The sequence below is a fragment of the Lissotriton vulgaris genome, chromosome 5 (assembly GCF_964263255.1).
Source record: "Lissotriton vulgaris chromosome 5, aLisVul1.2, whole genome shotgun sequence".
NCBI classification, from domain to species: domain Eukaryota; kingdom Metazoa; phylum Chordata; class Amphibia; order Caudata; family Salamandridae; genus Lissotriton; species Lissotriton vulgaris.
In genome coordinates, this window is record NC_141693.1 from 1,364,475,433 (window position 1) to 1,364,491,617 (window position 16,185).

A 16,185-nucleotide genomic window follows, 5' to 3' on the forward strand; every position below is an offset into this window, starting at 1 on the left:
GGGTGTGTCAATCTCACCAAGCTACAGCAATACATTGTCCACAGCGTTAAATTTTGGAGACAAAGCGCTGGTTCTGCTGCACGCAGACCGGAGATGTGTCAAAATCCGCGTTGCATGTATCTGGGCCATGTCCAGTGAGAGAGGCACAGGAGCAGGGGTAGAAACTTTGATAGTCCTGAGTCTCAAGCAACAGGAAGCAAGTCAACAAGTCTTGGGGATCACTTGGAGTGACGGCAGCGTCCAGCTCTCCTTCAGCAGAGTCAGAGAGCAGCAGGCAGCAGGGCAACAAAAAAAAAAAAGTAGGCCTTCCAGAGCATTCCAGTTCATCCCATTAAGCAGCACAGCAGTTTGTCTGGCAGAGCTTCAGTTACAAGTCCACTAGTGTATGAATATAGGGGGTCAGAGAACCAGTATTTATACCCAAAACTGCCTTTGATGTGAGGGTGACTTCAAAGCAGCTCTCTGAAGTGCGCAAGTATCTCCTTTAACCCAGTCCTATCTGCCAGTCTGTTTGTGGGGGTAATCAGTCCTTTGTGTGGGGACAGGACACAGTCTATTCAAGTGAAGTGTTAGTCCCTCCCTTCCATCCTGCCCAGGCAAGGCAAGCAGAATGCAGATGTATGTAGATGGGTACTCATACACATCTATACTTCCTGTGATGTAGCTGTCTAGAGGGAATACACAAAGTGTAGCTGTCACCCACACCAGACGTGTTTTGGAGGCAGCCTACAATGCACATAGAGTTATAAGCACAGAGAAATGGCCACTTTCTAAAAGTGAATAGTATGCAGCTGTATTGCACTCAAGAATCTGATTTAAACAAAATAAACAATTCAATAAATTCCAAACCACGAGTTTTTACAATTATGTGTGCACCAGGTTAGGAGCCCTGCAAGCCGACTGGTTCAAAATTAGAAAAAGTTTCCGACATCTCTATCTGGGGATACCCAGTGCACTCCTGGGGTGTCACTAGCAAGTGTCCACAAAATTTTCAAACAGTGTTGCAAAATATCTGATAACAGCTTATAAATTTCTTCAACAGTCCTGCATAATTTTTTCCACTTTCTAAAAGTAGCATTTCTAAAATAGTAATACCAAATCCAACTTTACCAGTAAAAACGATTTGTCATTATCATTCCAAACATATGAAACATGAAGAAGCTGCTCTTCTCTGATCAAGAATCACAGCTTAAGAGTTAATTAAGGAATTCCCAATGCTAACCTATGAGAGGAGTAGGCCTCACAATAGTGGAAAACAAAATAGACTGTTTTTCACTACCAGGACATGCAGAACATACTGGTATATCTCCTACCTTTCATTTACACAGCACCCTGCACTTAGGGCTACCTAGGGCCTACCTTGGGGGGTGACGTGTAATAAAATGAGAGTTTCAAGCTTGGCATGTAGTTTTAAATGCCAAGTCAAAGTGACAGTAAACTGGACAAACAGGCCCTGCAGTGGCAGGCCCGAGAAAGGTTTTAAACGCTATTTTTGTTGGTTGCACAATCAGTGCTGCAGGTCCACTAGTAGCATTTAATTTACAGGTCCTGGGTATATGGGCCTACCATTTTACAAGGGGCTTATAAATAAATCAAATATACCAAAAATGTGTTAACCAAATATATCATGTTCAGAGATGAGGGAGCACCTTCTCTTTAGCACTGGTCAGCAGTGGTAAAGTGCCCAGAATCCTAAACCAAATCAAAGGAAGGTCCAAAAAAGAGGAAAAGGAAGTCAAAAAGTTTGGGGTGAACCTTCAGAGGGGACCATTTTCCAGCAAGCATGTAATCTGAATACAGGAAAATTATTATTTCTACGGTACCAAAGAAACCTAAAAAGACCAAAGCATTTGACAAGTTTAGGCTAATAATAAAATCCAGGACTGAGTATAAGACGTGAGTAATTTTATGACCCAGCACTGGAAAGTTCGAAATTTCACAGGGAAATATGAAACATTTTCTGTGTTTGTAGGTTCCCTATTAAATATCGTGTTTTACACCACTCCAGTTTGTGCAATTTAAGCACCCTAACATGTTATATATAGTTTATTGCAAAACAGTCTGTACTATAAAAAATCATATTTCATAGGTTACCCTAAAATGTGGAAAATGTTTCATATTTTCCTATGAAATATGTTTGTCACCACCAAATTGAAGGTCTCCAAAGCACTCTGCATAGCTTTATCATTGCCAGGTCAGCTGGCATAATACAGCATCGAAGACTAAAATATGCAACAAGGTTATCTAAATTATGCAGCAAAAAAAACGAAATATGCACATTCTCATGGTGTCTAGCCAATGGGTCACTTTGGACTTCATACTTTATTTCTCATATTTCTGTGAGAAATCATTTTTTACAATTATAATGCCATGCTTCCAATGTACCTCAATGCAGATTCACACTCTAATATATATATATATTACAAAGATGGTTTTCATTTTAATCATTTCCAGACTTTTTATTGTAGCTGATTAATTTCATGCTCCATGAAATTAATCCCTACTTTGCTTGCTTTGCATTTACTGTTTTCCCCAAACTCTACTTTGCTTCCTTCCTAACCATTCTGTATTGTCTTCAGCATAAAAATGGCTGTTTGGTAATTTTCTGTCGATTCCCAGTCATCGTTCAAGATAACTCAATGTTTACAAAAGATCCTTTTAATTTCAGAGAATGTTGTGTTATATTGCTATGTTATTTGTTTAATTTTATCTTTTTTCTTGATTTTCGTTTCTTTGAGTTTTTTTTAATAAATTGCTCTTTTTCAGTTTTGCTCTTTCCTCTGCCCTTTTGATAGTCCGTTATTGAGAAACGATTTTACTCTCTATAGATATTTTTGGTTTCTTCCACAGTGGAGATATTTCTTCTTATCTTACTCACATCTCTTCTTAGGGAGCACTACGCTTTAATTTCTCGCCTTGGTGGCCAGTGGCAAATGCTATTTGTTATAGTTCTGCTACTAAAGATCGTTGTTTCTATTTTTGCCTGCTGCACATAGATCAAGGTGTGCAAACATTTTATTTTCTGCTTGTTGATGGCATAATTTAGATGGATGTTGCACTCATTTTTATTTAGGTTCTTGAAACAGATTGCAAATGACATAGGTCATCTTGGACAGGATGGACATGAGCTCACTTGTTTATCCAAAGATGCATAATCATCTATATTTTGGGAAGTATTTTCTGGTAAGGATCAACTGGAGGAAACTACTATTCTCTCTGGTGGGTTTGTCTGGCATTTATTAACATTGGTTAGAAATTAGAATCCAGTCATGCTTGGGGTTTCAGGCAATATGTATTAGTGTGATTCAAAAGCCCAGATTCTCTCCACTATTCAAGTATTTCATCATATTTTTCTTTAATATTCAACGTTCTATTTTTCTTTTTCATAGCATGTACAGTTTTGTAGTTGGTGATGGGCTTCATTTACATACCTTTTTTAGACTTGACTACAATAGTGCCATTATTTGTTCTTTATGTGTGCTTGTCATCTTGTAGGCCATTTGATGCTCTCCTTTCTACCTGGATTACATTTTATTTTAATACATAGTTCAATTTCTTTATATTTCTCAAATCCATTGCTTCTCTTCATTTTTCAAGTCCATCATTGTTTTTTCCTTGTTATTGATCTAAAATTTCAAATGCTTCCATGCCATTTTTGGCAGTCTTGGTTGTGATCGTCTTATTTCGCTGCTTTATTTAGCTTACTTTCTCTCCTCTTTCATGATGGCATGATGTTTGCCTAATTGGATTTGTCTCATATATTTGTATCTAGTGCTGTTTGTGTCTATAAAACTGAAATGCATTTCCAGACATAAACCACGTTTTTTCTTCAATACTTGCTCTTACGCCAATGAGAAGCGTCTTTCCAATAAGCAAGCATTCTGTCCAATAACATTTTGTATGTTTTATCTAACACCTTAAGTGGAAAGGGTATACCCAGACACGGGTCCTGTGCTCACTGTGTCACTGGAACCAAGCTACACCCGACTGATGAGTCCCAATTAACGGCAAAACTAGTTTTAGGTTGCTTGTGGAAAGTTCAGGGAGAACCTGGCCTCACAGTCTTGCTGGACTATTTCCATTAGAGCAAGGTAGAGACTGATTTTCTGCTGGGCAAAAAACAATGGGTTGGACTGATATTCCAAGCAATTGCCAGTTGTTAGACTTACTGCAAGCATTCCTCCCATTACTTTTGTGTGCCTTTAATGTTTCGCATAAGTTCATCACCGCCATTGCTAATTCTTTTTGCTGCAATTTTGGTGTTCTAGTGTTCCATCTCCACTTATTCTATTGTTTCATTATTTCCATTTCTCTTTTTTTCTACTTTCCCTACTTCTTTTCCTTTTTGGTCTCTTCCTATTCCATTTTTTATTGCCTCTGTTTGGTGTGTTGTATGTATGCAAGAAGCGCATTTTGGCAAGTCCAATCTTAGTGTTTTGATGTGGCTTTTTCTGCATATCTAATTCTGAGCTCTCTATACATATACACACCTCTGTCTCATACAATGTAGACACAATATCAAGTTTTTTGAAGGATTCGCATCTCTTTGTGAAAATAAAGATATACACTGTTACACAGTAATTTTTGTCATAGAAAATTTTTCTTTTTTTACATAATTTTATATCCTTTCCAATGTACATTAAGGATATGGTAACAGGGCATCTCAGGAACCAAGCCCTTTTACAAAGATAAGTATAAAAGGCAAAGTTGAAGATCCTGCACTTTTGTTATCTTATCCAAAGAACAATGAAGTACCCATGAAAGTAGTAGAAAGTTAGTTGCTCTCATCCATCAGTCTCGATTGTCACAGACTTTTAAACTTTTGAACTTTTAGATGGTGCAGATTAGAAGTATGAAAGATGTAATCTCTTCATAATGTAGGCACAATGACAATTATAAACAGCTTTGAATGTTGACTACGCCAGCGTTCCTCACAAAATACATCTGGAGCACAAATCTAGTTGTAGACACCAGCATGATGACCATACTGAAACTTGTTTGGAGTCAGTCCTTCTAAGCAGGTTATTCGGCCAAAATGCTGCTACAAAAATCAGGTAAAATGTATTGCCACATGCCTTGGCAGATACATATGATGTTGATGATGATCCAGTGAGGCACATCATTTCATCATTTGGAAACATCAAACTGTTTGTTCATAGACAGTAGTAAGGTTGCATTTTCTTTAAAGTTTAAAGTTTTAGATTGTTCTATATTGTCACATACTGCAGACCTTTGTTTCCAGCTTCGTTTTTAAGGAGCTTTCTCGTTTCACCAAATGTTTTAAAAAGTAGATGACACAATTTTTCAAAATCAATTAATGCTATATTGTGTTTGAAGTTCGCAAACATTTAAGTGATGTTTCCAAAAATTATTTTAAAAAGTAAATTAAAAGAATAGAACAATATAAAGAAAATGTTAGCTCTTTAAAGAGTCACAGGCTTTCGTGAATGGATGTCAGTGTACATAATTAGAAAAACAAGGTGATGGATTAATGCCCACATGCATCAAGCATTTTTGGAATCGCAAACGGTGCGATTCCTTAAAATCGTCCGTTTGCGATTCCAAAAATGCTTTTTGGGATGCATCATTGCTTTTTGGTGTAAAATCGCTAATTTTGCGATTTTGGAAAATGCGATTGCATTTAAGGAATCGCAATTTTGCGATTCCTTAAATGCAATGCATCATTTTCTAAAAAAATTGCGATCTTGAAGATTGCAAGTGCAAATTACCACGAGGGGGAACCTCGTGGTAATTTGCGAAAAATGCTTAAAATGCTCAAATTTACATTTTAAACACTGTGATGTTACAGACACACATGTCCTTAGGACATGTGTGTGTGAAACATCCATTTAAAAAAACATTTCAGGGGTGCAAGGGGGGGGTCCTTTGGACCCCCCCCTGCACCCATGAAATGCATCAACATTTTGCGAATTCCAATTTGCGAATTCGCAAATTACCATTCATTCCTATGGGCCTTTTGGCCCATAGGAATCAATGGGAATTGCGAAATCGCACATTTGAATTCGCATAATATTTGCGATTCGGTAAAAAATGCGATTTTTACCGAATCGCAAATATTATCCACTTTCAATGATGCATCCCGTTTTGCGATTCCATATTTGCGATTCGGTAAAATTCGCAAATTTGGAATCGCAAAACGGGAGTTTGATGCATGTGGGCGTTCATGCCTAAATTAATCTCAGCCACTGGATTAGGAGGCAACCGAGTGTCCACTCTGGCAACCTGAAGATCTGTCTGCCTAATTTAGATTCCTTCCTCTAGGATGTCAACAGCGGAGACTACTCCTTCTCAACTGCTAATTTACACCTCCAATGCCCGCTGCCAATATACACCTCCAAAGGCCGTCAAAGTAAGAGTCATTGAAGATTTTACCATTTGTCCGTCCTACCTATTTAGAGTGGGCAAACAAATGGCAAGTTTTCACTGTCTGTCGCTCCCAGGTAAAATCCTAAAACTGCAAAATTACCCCCAGTCCATGGGAGAAGAGTCCCATATCGAGGGTGTCATTGCTTTTTTCTTCTAAAAACGAAATTCCTTTGGTATTTTGTTTCTGAAAATAAAAAAAGTTTGCTTTACAGCTCTGTGAAATTGGTGGAGCCAAATTTTAAAGCATTTACAGGAACTGTCATGATGCAAATGTATAAAATACATATTTAGAAAAAAATCATTTTTAAAAAGGCTAAAGGAATTTGGCTAAAACACTGAAGTTGAAATGCAGGTTGACAAATAGGTGTATAATGGAAAGCTATAGGAAAGTTGAGAAATTGTGGAGTTAATATTACTACCTACAACTTGTGAACTATCCACATTGTAGAAAGTCAACCATAACTTTCACCTCATACATACGTTCTTCCGCAAAACCAACGGGAAACATCCTTTACATCGCAGTGATTACACCGCAATGCTTTTAGAACGCTGGCATTACAACACAAGCGTTAGATCGACTTCCACTGGAGGGAGCTATAACTTAAGGAATAGTAAGATTTACTATTCCAACATCTTCCCTATTGTACATAGACTGATGTTGGAATAGTAAAACCTACTACTCCTAAGTCCAGCGCCCTTCAGCGCAAGTCGTCGTAACAACTTGAGTTGTAAAAACTAAAATGTTACATACCGTGATCATTTTGATCGCGTTGTAACATCACATATTCAAAACCAGCACCACCACCATCATTCATATATACACACAACTCAAATCATACTTTGATAAACTCCAGACGTTTATAAAGACAGGAACCATGAAATCAAAACAGAAGCACCGTAACACTGACTGTCATCAACCTATCATCATATATAAGCACAGAAAAAACATTATTACTGCAAGGAAACAACAGTATATAACTACACATGCGATCACACAACCACACAGCTATCTTAATGCATGCACATCAAACACTATTTGCCTCTATAACCACAAATATCCTCACAGCCAGCAACACATACCCATGCTCATCCCATTGCACAGTAGCTCACCTGCCTTCATACAGCTAAACACACACAACAGCAAACATTCACAACCACCATAATGTGGGATATGAAGTACCATTATAAGCCAATACAACAGCCATAGTGCCACACAGTCACCCTTTACTGATTCTAGACTGCAAGAATTCAGCCATGCAATCATACACCTGTTTACAGACTTACAAAGATAATAAAGAATTGGCTCAAACATATTACATTGCAGGCTTAATGATTTAATAATGAAGATGGCCCAGTCATCAATGTATGCCCACACACCAACATTTAAACCCAACACCACTAGCAGCATACTTGTAAACAAGGCATCAAATATGCACCCAAATATCAACATACACCCAGTCTACTACCATTATATATCAATATGCCAACCGTCCTAAAGCCATACAGTTCTACTTCACAATATTCAATGCTATCACTTCTAAATCCTTAACACACCATCACAAAACATTTCAAACACTTGTAATCTTTAGCTATGCCAAGTGATAATGTGTAGGGCTTGAGGTTGACTTATTACGGTGTGGTTGTTCAAGAGAAGAAGGTAGCTTATTAACACTGGACATTCTTAACCTTTATTTATGGAGCTATCACTACAACAATATAAAAAGGTTTGATAACACAATGCCAGGGCATAGCAGCAACAATCAAAAAATGCCTACAATATTTAAAGTATATCCAGCATTATTCGAGGGATAGTCCCATTATGCAAAAGAGGCCCAGATTATGGCCACTATTATGTAAAGGCTGTGTTAGGCCGGACATGAACCCAATCATAGGGTTCCTGCAGTATTTAAAGAATGGTTACTATTATGCCAGGTCTCGTACCAATTAGACAGAGAGGGCTTTATTGCTAGGAGGGTGAACCCCGATGCCATGCATGGCCCAAAATATTACTAGTTCAGTGAATGTGGTTGTCAAGGATGGATGTCGCCTAGTTGGAAGTACCACATGACAAGCAAACTCAAATATTTCTCTCTCAATAACTGATACCTAGATGAACACACTCTCAGACAGGCCTGGGCCCATACTGAAAGTCATGAATACGCATGAAAACATGCATACATACAACACATCGAAACATCAGGGACATTCTCATTGAGATAGACAATAGCCCAATGTATTAGGTGGACCCGGACCAGACTCAAACTCCATGTAATTCAGATGTGAGGCACACTGTTTTCCCCAACTTAAACTTAGGCTGTTTATCATGCCTGATGAATGGGATCAAATTAGGCTCCCCCGCCGACCCCTGCCCACCAAGGATTTTTTGTATGGCCCTTCCCGGCCTAGAAAGTAAGATTCTTTCGCTACTCAATCATTCCTTGGAGACTAGATACCTGCCCATTAGCATAAAGGAAGCCAGAGTCACCCCTCTATTGAAGAAGCCAGGGGTGAATGTGGCCAACCTTAAAAACTATAAGCCCATCTCCCAGCTCCCATTTCTAGCAAAGGTTATGGAGCAACAAGTCCTCACAATACTGTCATCTTTTATAGAGGAACATACTCTACTACAAGCGAGGCAGGCTAGCTTCAGGGTTCATCACAGCACTGAACTTGTGATGGTGGCCGTGCTTGATGAGCTCAGAATTAGAGCTCATAATAAAGACGCAAGCACCCTGATTTTGTTAGATCTGTCAGCAGCGTTCGACATGGTCAACCATGCACAACTCTTGCTGAGAATTGCTAATATGGGTATCGGCGGGCTGGCTCACCAGTGGATTGAGTCCTTTCTGTTAGGCAGGTCCCAAAGGATTCAATTGGGCGACCAAATATTAAACAATGGTGAACTCACCTGTGGAGCCCCCCAGGGCTCAGCTTTGTCTCCTCTTCTTTTTAACGTGTATCTGCAACCACTAGTGGCAGCATTAGCCACTATGGACTGTCAAGTATTTAATTATGCAGATGATACCCAACTTATTCTGCAGAGTAATAACTCTCCGCAAGCTCAGTCTTGAGCCCAGAACATCCTTAGATACACTGTGAATTGCATGACAGCCAACTCATTAAAAGTTAATCTGGACAAGACTGAGATCCTTGTAATCTCTCCTAAGGGGAACCCCTGGATCAACCTCTTTTGGCCGTAGGAGCTAGGCATTGCCCCTAGGCCAGCACCTGTCGTTAAAAGCCTGGGCATTAAGGGCCAGATGTAGGTAAGTTAATTTTACTGATTCATAAATACCGAATTTTACCGATTCGGTATTTATGAATCGGTAAAATAGAAGGGGGGATATGTAGAAAGAATCGGTAATTGAATTACCGATTCTGTAAGAATCGGTATTTACCGAATCGGTAAATACCGATTCAGTAATGCCCGTTGATTCCTATGGGCATTGAAGCCCACAGGAATCAATGGGCATTACTGAATCGGTATTTACCGATTCGGTAAATACCGAATTTTGCAAGGGTGCAGGGGTGTCACTTTGACACCCTCTAGCACCCCGATTTAAGGCATGTGTGACATGTGGCACACAAACATGCCCTAAGGGCATGTCCATCTGTCACATGCCATAGGTGTGCATGCACACATGTGCATGAACACCTGGAATCGGTATTTTACCACCCAATTGGATTGGGTGGTAAAATACCGATTCGGTAAGGCCTGTGGGACTCAGAAGAGTCCCACCTACATTTCAAAATTACCGAATCGGTAAAAATACCGATTCGGTATTTTACCGATTCGGTAAATTTACCGAATCGGTAAAATAGGCCACCTACATCTAGAATAGCCATTTACCGGTCAGTAACGGCCGAATCGGCCGTTACCGGTCGGTAAATGTCTACCTACATCTGGCCCTAAGTTCAATGCCAACCTTTCCTTGACCAATCAAGTGTCCTCGGTGGTTGACACCTGCCTGGGTCTAATGTGACAGTTGCAGAAGCTAGCCCTCCTGCTTCCACCTACAACTCTAAAAATGATCGTATATGCCACAATCGTGTCCAGATTGGACTATGGCAATGTTTTGTATATCGCCTTCCTGAGAAACTAATCAGCAAGATGCAGGTGATCATGAACGATGCAGCTAGGTTGATTTTTAGGCTGCCTAGATGGGCTCATGCCACCCCACTGCTGCATAGGCTACATTGGTTCCCTGTTAAACAGAGAGCCAAGTTTAAGGACCTCTGCATTGCTCATTTCTGGCCAGGGGCCATGCTACATTAGGGAGCGTCTGATGAATTATGCTCCGGGAACGCACATTGCGATCATCCACAGTAGGCCTACAGGCCTACCCAAGAGCAAAATTGGCATTGAAAGGTGGCCGAGCATTCTCTGTTCTAATTCCTGGAATTCTGAATGAATTACCGGAGAACCTTCGGAAGGACTCTGCCCTCCTCTCCTTTAGGAACATCTTAAGACTTATTTGTTTAGGGAAGATTGGCTACAGTATAATACATTGGCCTGTTTGTTTCTAGGATTTCAGTGGGTACCTGAGCTTTCTCTATAAGGGCTAAGAGCCCTGCAGGTGATTGGTCGCTATATAAGCTACAATTAACAAAAACAATAACATGAATGAACATTACACATTTGATGTGTAAAAACCCAACATCCAATCCCCTACAGTAATCAATGCACTTTACTTTGCTACTTCTCTTTTCTGCTAATGAAGTATTCCTCTGTTCCACTCTTGCTCCTCAGCTCCAGATTTTGCATTCTGGCAGGTCCAGCCATGACACAAGCACACATGCAATTGTTGATTTATGGAATGGATGGAAGCCCCTTACTTTCAATCCCACACTAAATACCACTGCCATGCTTGTTTGCACCTACCAACAAGTCCCAAGCCTGCATACACTGATGCCTGCTTGGCAGATGTCCCTAGGCACATGCTCTACCACTGACTAGTTTATGCAAGGTGAAATAGCATCATCTCCTTAGCAACACTTCAAAACATTGCAAGAACGTAATTTATTTACATTTCAGATCCAAGCGATTTATGTGAAAACCCGCACAGAACTGTCACTGGCAACCAAAGTCCATCAAGGGCCAGTCCTAAGGGCACAGGAAGGATTACCCTGACCTCAACCAGTGCTCTGTAGCTATCCCCACTTCCTCACAATAGTAATAGGTCACTATTTTCAAAGTTCAGGAACGATAAGCATTCTCAGAGTAGAGTGGGGTCTTTAATTCACTGAGGAATTATGAACTCTACATATCTCCTACAGTTATCTAGTGGGCATCGTGGATAATTCCCAGCAGGAAAAGACCACAACCAAAGCCTTCAGATATAAGTAGCTACTTGGGTTCAGAGTTGGATAACTCAGTCCAAGCTCTCTATAAGGTGTATTGACTTATCGTTGTGCTGCAAGCCAACTTCAAATCCAACTAAACATGAATGATTTGTTCTGATGAAAGCAGCACTTATTGTAAAAGTAATTTTCCTTGTGAATAATCCATGTTCTTCTCCAAATTTCACGTTTAATTTTTTTAAAAAAGATATCTCCTATTGTACAAAAGAGAGGAACCACCTGTCAAAATACACTCCCAATATTAAATCCGCAGTATTAAAATCCCATTCACAAAATAATTCTCTCACCTCTTATTACTTCTGCTCAACAAAGATCCATAATCCGTCTTCCTTAATTCCGGTACAGCTGAAGTAATTGCCTGAAATTGACCAAGAGACAGTTATTCAGGTCCCCTTCCTCATCTACCTTCTGTAATGAAGCCAATTTATTCAGTACTGCAGCCCAAATAAACGGTATTCTGACGCACCTCCTGAAGTCCTCTATTTAGACTATACTACAATGCTCTCAATCTCACCTTATTCCTCCATTAACTCTTGGAATACGTCTTTGCTCCGAGACAGCTCCGAGATCTGGTCTGTGCTCAATGAATATTACTAAATGTAAGGGTCGATGCTGGAGTAATGGTAGATAAAGAGTGAGGGAAATAAAGTGGCGAGGAAAGAAATTGGACATGAGAAATGATGAGGCAGGAGTCTTTTAGAAAGAAACAAAATGTGCATTGGAAACACCAAAAGGTCTGGCTGTTAGGTCTTAAGACATGTTAAGAGTGTGTCTGCGTGTCTAAGAATGCATGCCTAAGCACATTAAATCCAGACCTATTGGTTTTGCCAGTGCTTCTTGTGATCCATTCTTACAATGACCGAAACATAACCGTATGGAGTTTATTTCAAAGGCATATCCAAAGTGAACTATTATACATCGTCATTTGAAGATAAATAGGAGATGTAGTCACAATGTGATCTACCTATACATGGCTTGTGTTTATAATAGTGGAGGGGGCCACACTTTATAGTGTACCTTGCCCTATACAAAGAAAAATGTAGAACGTGTTTCCTCTTAAGTGTGTGTGTATGTATATATATGTAGTACTGGTATAGCACAACCCTAGCCTCATGCACATTTTTTGGGGTACATGCATAGTACTGTTTCTGACCAACAAACTCATTCACTCTTCTCAAATGTCACTCTGCTGCATATATGGATGGTGTGCAGGAAGAACAGAATTCTGGGAACTGCTGTTAGTGACTTCACTTCACTTTCACCAAATTACTGAATTTACTTAGGCTAAAGTGTGCTTGGTTACCTAAGTACAACAACAAAGCTCTGTTTTGTACAAATAGCTCAGATCTCAGACTTTGCAGAAGCCTATCAAACATTAATTTACTCGCCATCTCTGCTACCCAAAGTGCAAGTGAATCGAAATTTGCCTAACAATTGTAACGGTAAGTTTCAATTCTATTAAGGACACTGGAGGCGAGGATTATGCTTTTCCTTCTTCGCTGCTGTGTTTTTCTGTATTAATTAAAAGCGAAGAAGGAAAAGCATAATCTGAAGCCTCCGGTCCTGACATAGAATTCTAAAGTAAAAATGTCCATCCAGTAGTATTTATAGTTGACACAGTGGGATCAAAAATTCAAACCAAGGGCTGATTTAGATTTTGGCAGACACAGTACCCTGCCACAAAAGTTACGGAGTACCCTGTCCGACATACTCTCTGTCTACCTACTCTTTTTTGAGTCAGGCAGACTTTCAACTTTCTGATGAAACTTACTCTGATGGCCCGACAGAGTAGGGGACATCAGAGTGAGGGCATCAGATCGGCCGCACCGTTTAGAACAGGCTGTCTGATTTTTGTTTCCCAGACTGTCACCGGCAGATAAAACCTGGCGGCCATGAACATAAATGTTTTAACCCCTCCGTCACGAGCCGCGGTTGCGCTGTGCTCATGACGGAGCGGTTCCATCATGGCCCCGCCCGCTCAATAGAACGCGCCGCGCAGGCGCGGCGGCAGGGCCATGACGGAACCGCTCCGTCATGAGCACAGCGCAACCGCGGCTCATGACGGAGCGGCTCCGTCATGAGCATGCAACGGGTTAAATAAAACTGTAGGGACAAATATTTGTTTGCTTTTCACGTGCACCTATCGTTTTGTGTCTTCACAGGAGCCTCCAAGGCAGAGGCTCCTGTGAACATGAAGCAGAGATCAGTGGTGGGCAGGTGGTGAATTCAAAATATTGCGGATTTCAGTCTGTCTGGGTGGCAGACATAATGTCCTTTTTTGCTTCGGTGACAGAGTACAGACTGCGACAGACAGCACCAATCGGAGAGAGAGAAACAAGCAAACTTTGCTCACTCTTTCCGAGATGCACTACCTAAAAACTAACTTGGAGAAATATCAGGTTAAAATAATTCACTTTACACACTGCAGGCGCAAACAACAGGCGCTCGTCTCTTGCTGCACCAGCAAAACACATCCTGATACTGCTCTAGTAATTTAATATAAAATAACTCCCAAATTAAAGCAGGGAAAAGTAATGAAGTGAGCTGGGACTCAGTGAAGCAAGGGGGAGAGGACGCAGACGAGGAAAAGATGAAAAAGAGAGATTGTGAAATGGCAGACGGGAGAGGAAAGAAAGAACAAGGTGAAATGTCATAAAGGGAGGAAGCAAAGAAAAAAAATGAATAGTGGGGCAGGGTCCAACTTCATATCAAAGAGGCCCTGCTGCAGTTAGAAGTCTAAAAACTGTGTGGGCTTTAATGTGGGATGAGGGCGAGGCGTAATGATCGGAGATGAGGGGGTGAGCTTCTAATCGCACAAACACACACAATAACATCTCCACATCACAAAGTACTCAAATACACTGGAAGCAAAAGACCAATCAAAGAAACCTTTCATCTCGTTATGAAGGCCTGAAATTAGCATGTTTTAGTCCACATGTGCGTTAAATTGTCTACAAATGTTTTCAAATAAAAAACCGTAGCATTTTCGATATAATTCGAAGTGGTGTCATTCTTGGGTCTAAAAATGTAACTTTTGAAAAAAGTGGGAACATCTAGCACATGAAGACCTTTTCTGCTCAGACTAGATCTGTTGTAAGAAATCACTTTGTATTTGCAATCTTTCAAATAAGTAATTTGCATTTAAAAATGTATATTTTGTTGATTCATGTGGGAAAAAAATGCAGCATTTGTTTTGAATCCTGTCCAAACAGCTGCAGCGACACTGAAAGAGAGCAGCTGGGATTACAAAATGTCATCCAAAGTTTGAACGCAAAAAAAATAAACTTTGCTTCCATTTCCTTAATTAGAGCTCAAAAAGAGCCAGATGACAGCAATAAGCACTTTGGATGTCAACACAGGTTGCTCCAAAAGCACCAGAAGACAGCAATAACGCACTTTCGATGTTAACTTTAAAAATCTCTTAGTATATGAGCTGCAGACAGCAGGGGCCCTATCATAAATCTCATAAATCCTATTTGTGCTGAAGCGACGCAGAAGAGGTCTGAGCAGTTCTTTTTCCCGTCTACAGCAAAATATGTACTTGAAAAATAAAAGCAGAGCAATTACTGCCCTGTTTTTCCGAGCTCTGCTCTATGCAGCCCATACACTAACTCAGAGGTTTCATCGCTGCACTGAAGATCGGAAAATGAAACACCAGACCCCTTCATAAGAGGAATGCAACCACTCTCTACATAGACAAGCTCTAGTTTATGTCACTACACGGAAGCTAAGGAGTTCCTCTTTACTGTGACTACTCACAGCAGCGCCGATATGAGGGCATATAACTTCACAATATTCCACAGTACTGAAAAAAGTGTGAACATGCAGCCTTCTCCCTTCAATTTTTGCTGTTGCTCACACACAAGTGATGTGTACCTAGGGCTTGTGAGGAATATTTTTTTAAGTTATCTTGTGGGAGGACAGTAATATGTCATTGAAAGCAGGTCTGGATGTTGATTTGTAGGAAGAACTTTGTAGTAATGAGGTCCACGCAGTAAGGATGAAATTCAGGAAGCTTCATTGAAGATAGTTACATGCATTTCCAGTACAGCAGGTAGTAGGGTTCTGTAGAGCAGCCCCGCCAGGAGCAGCCTGCATGCTGCTCAGCCCATTCTCAACAGTCACTTCCAACCTCTCAGGCTCCCAATATTCCAATCACATCATCACTCCCACATTCCATGCAACACACACACAGACACACTGGATGAGCAAGGGATGTAAGTGGCAAAACAACAACATGAGTAGGATACTACAAATCCCCCTTTCTTATAAAATAGAAGCAATACTCCTATACTTAAAAGAGATGTAACAATAAGAACCCACCTGTATGTCGAACCCCTTACAGAAATTCTCTGAGATGCAAACATATCCCATCACATGTACGCGGATGACACTCAGATCTACAACAAGATCGCGTCACTGGAAGATATCTTGTTA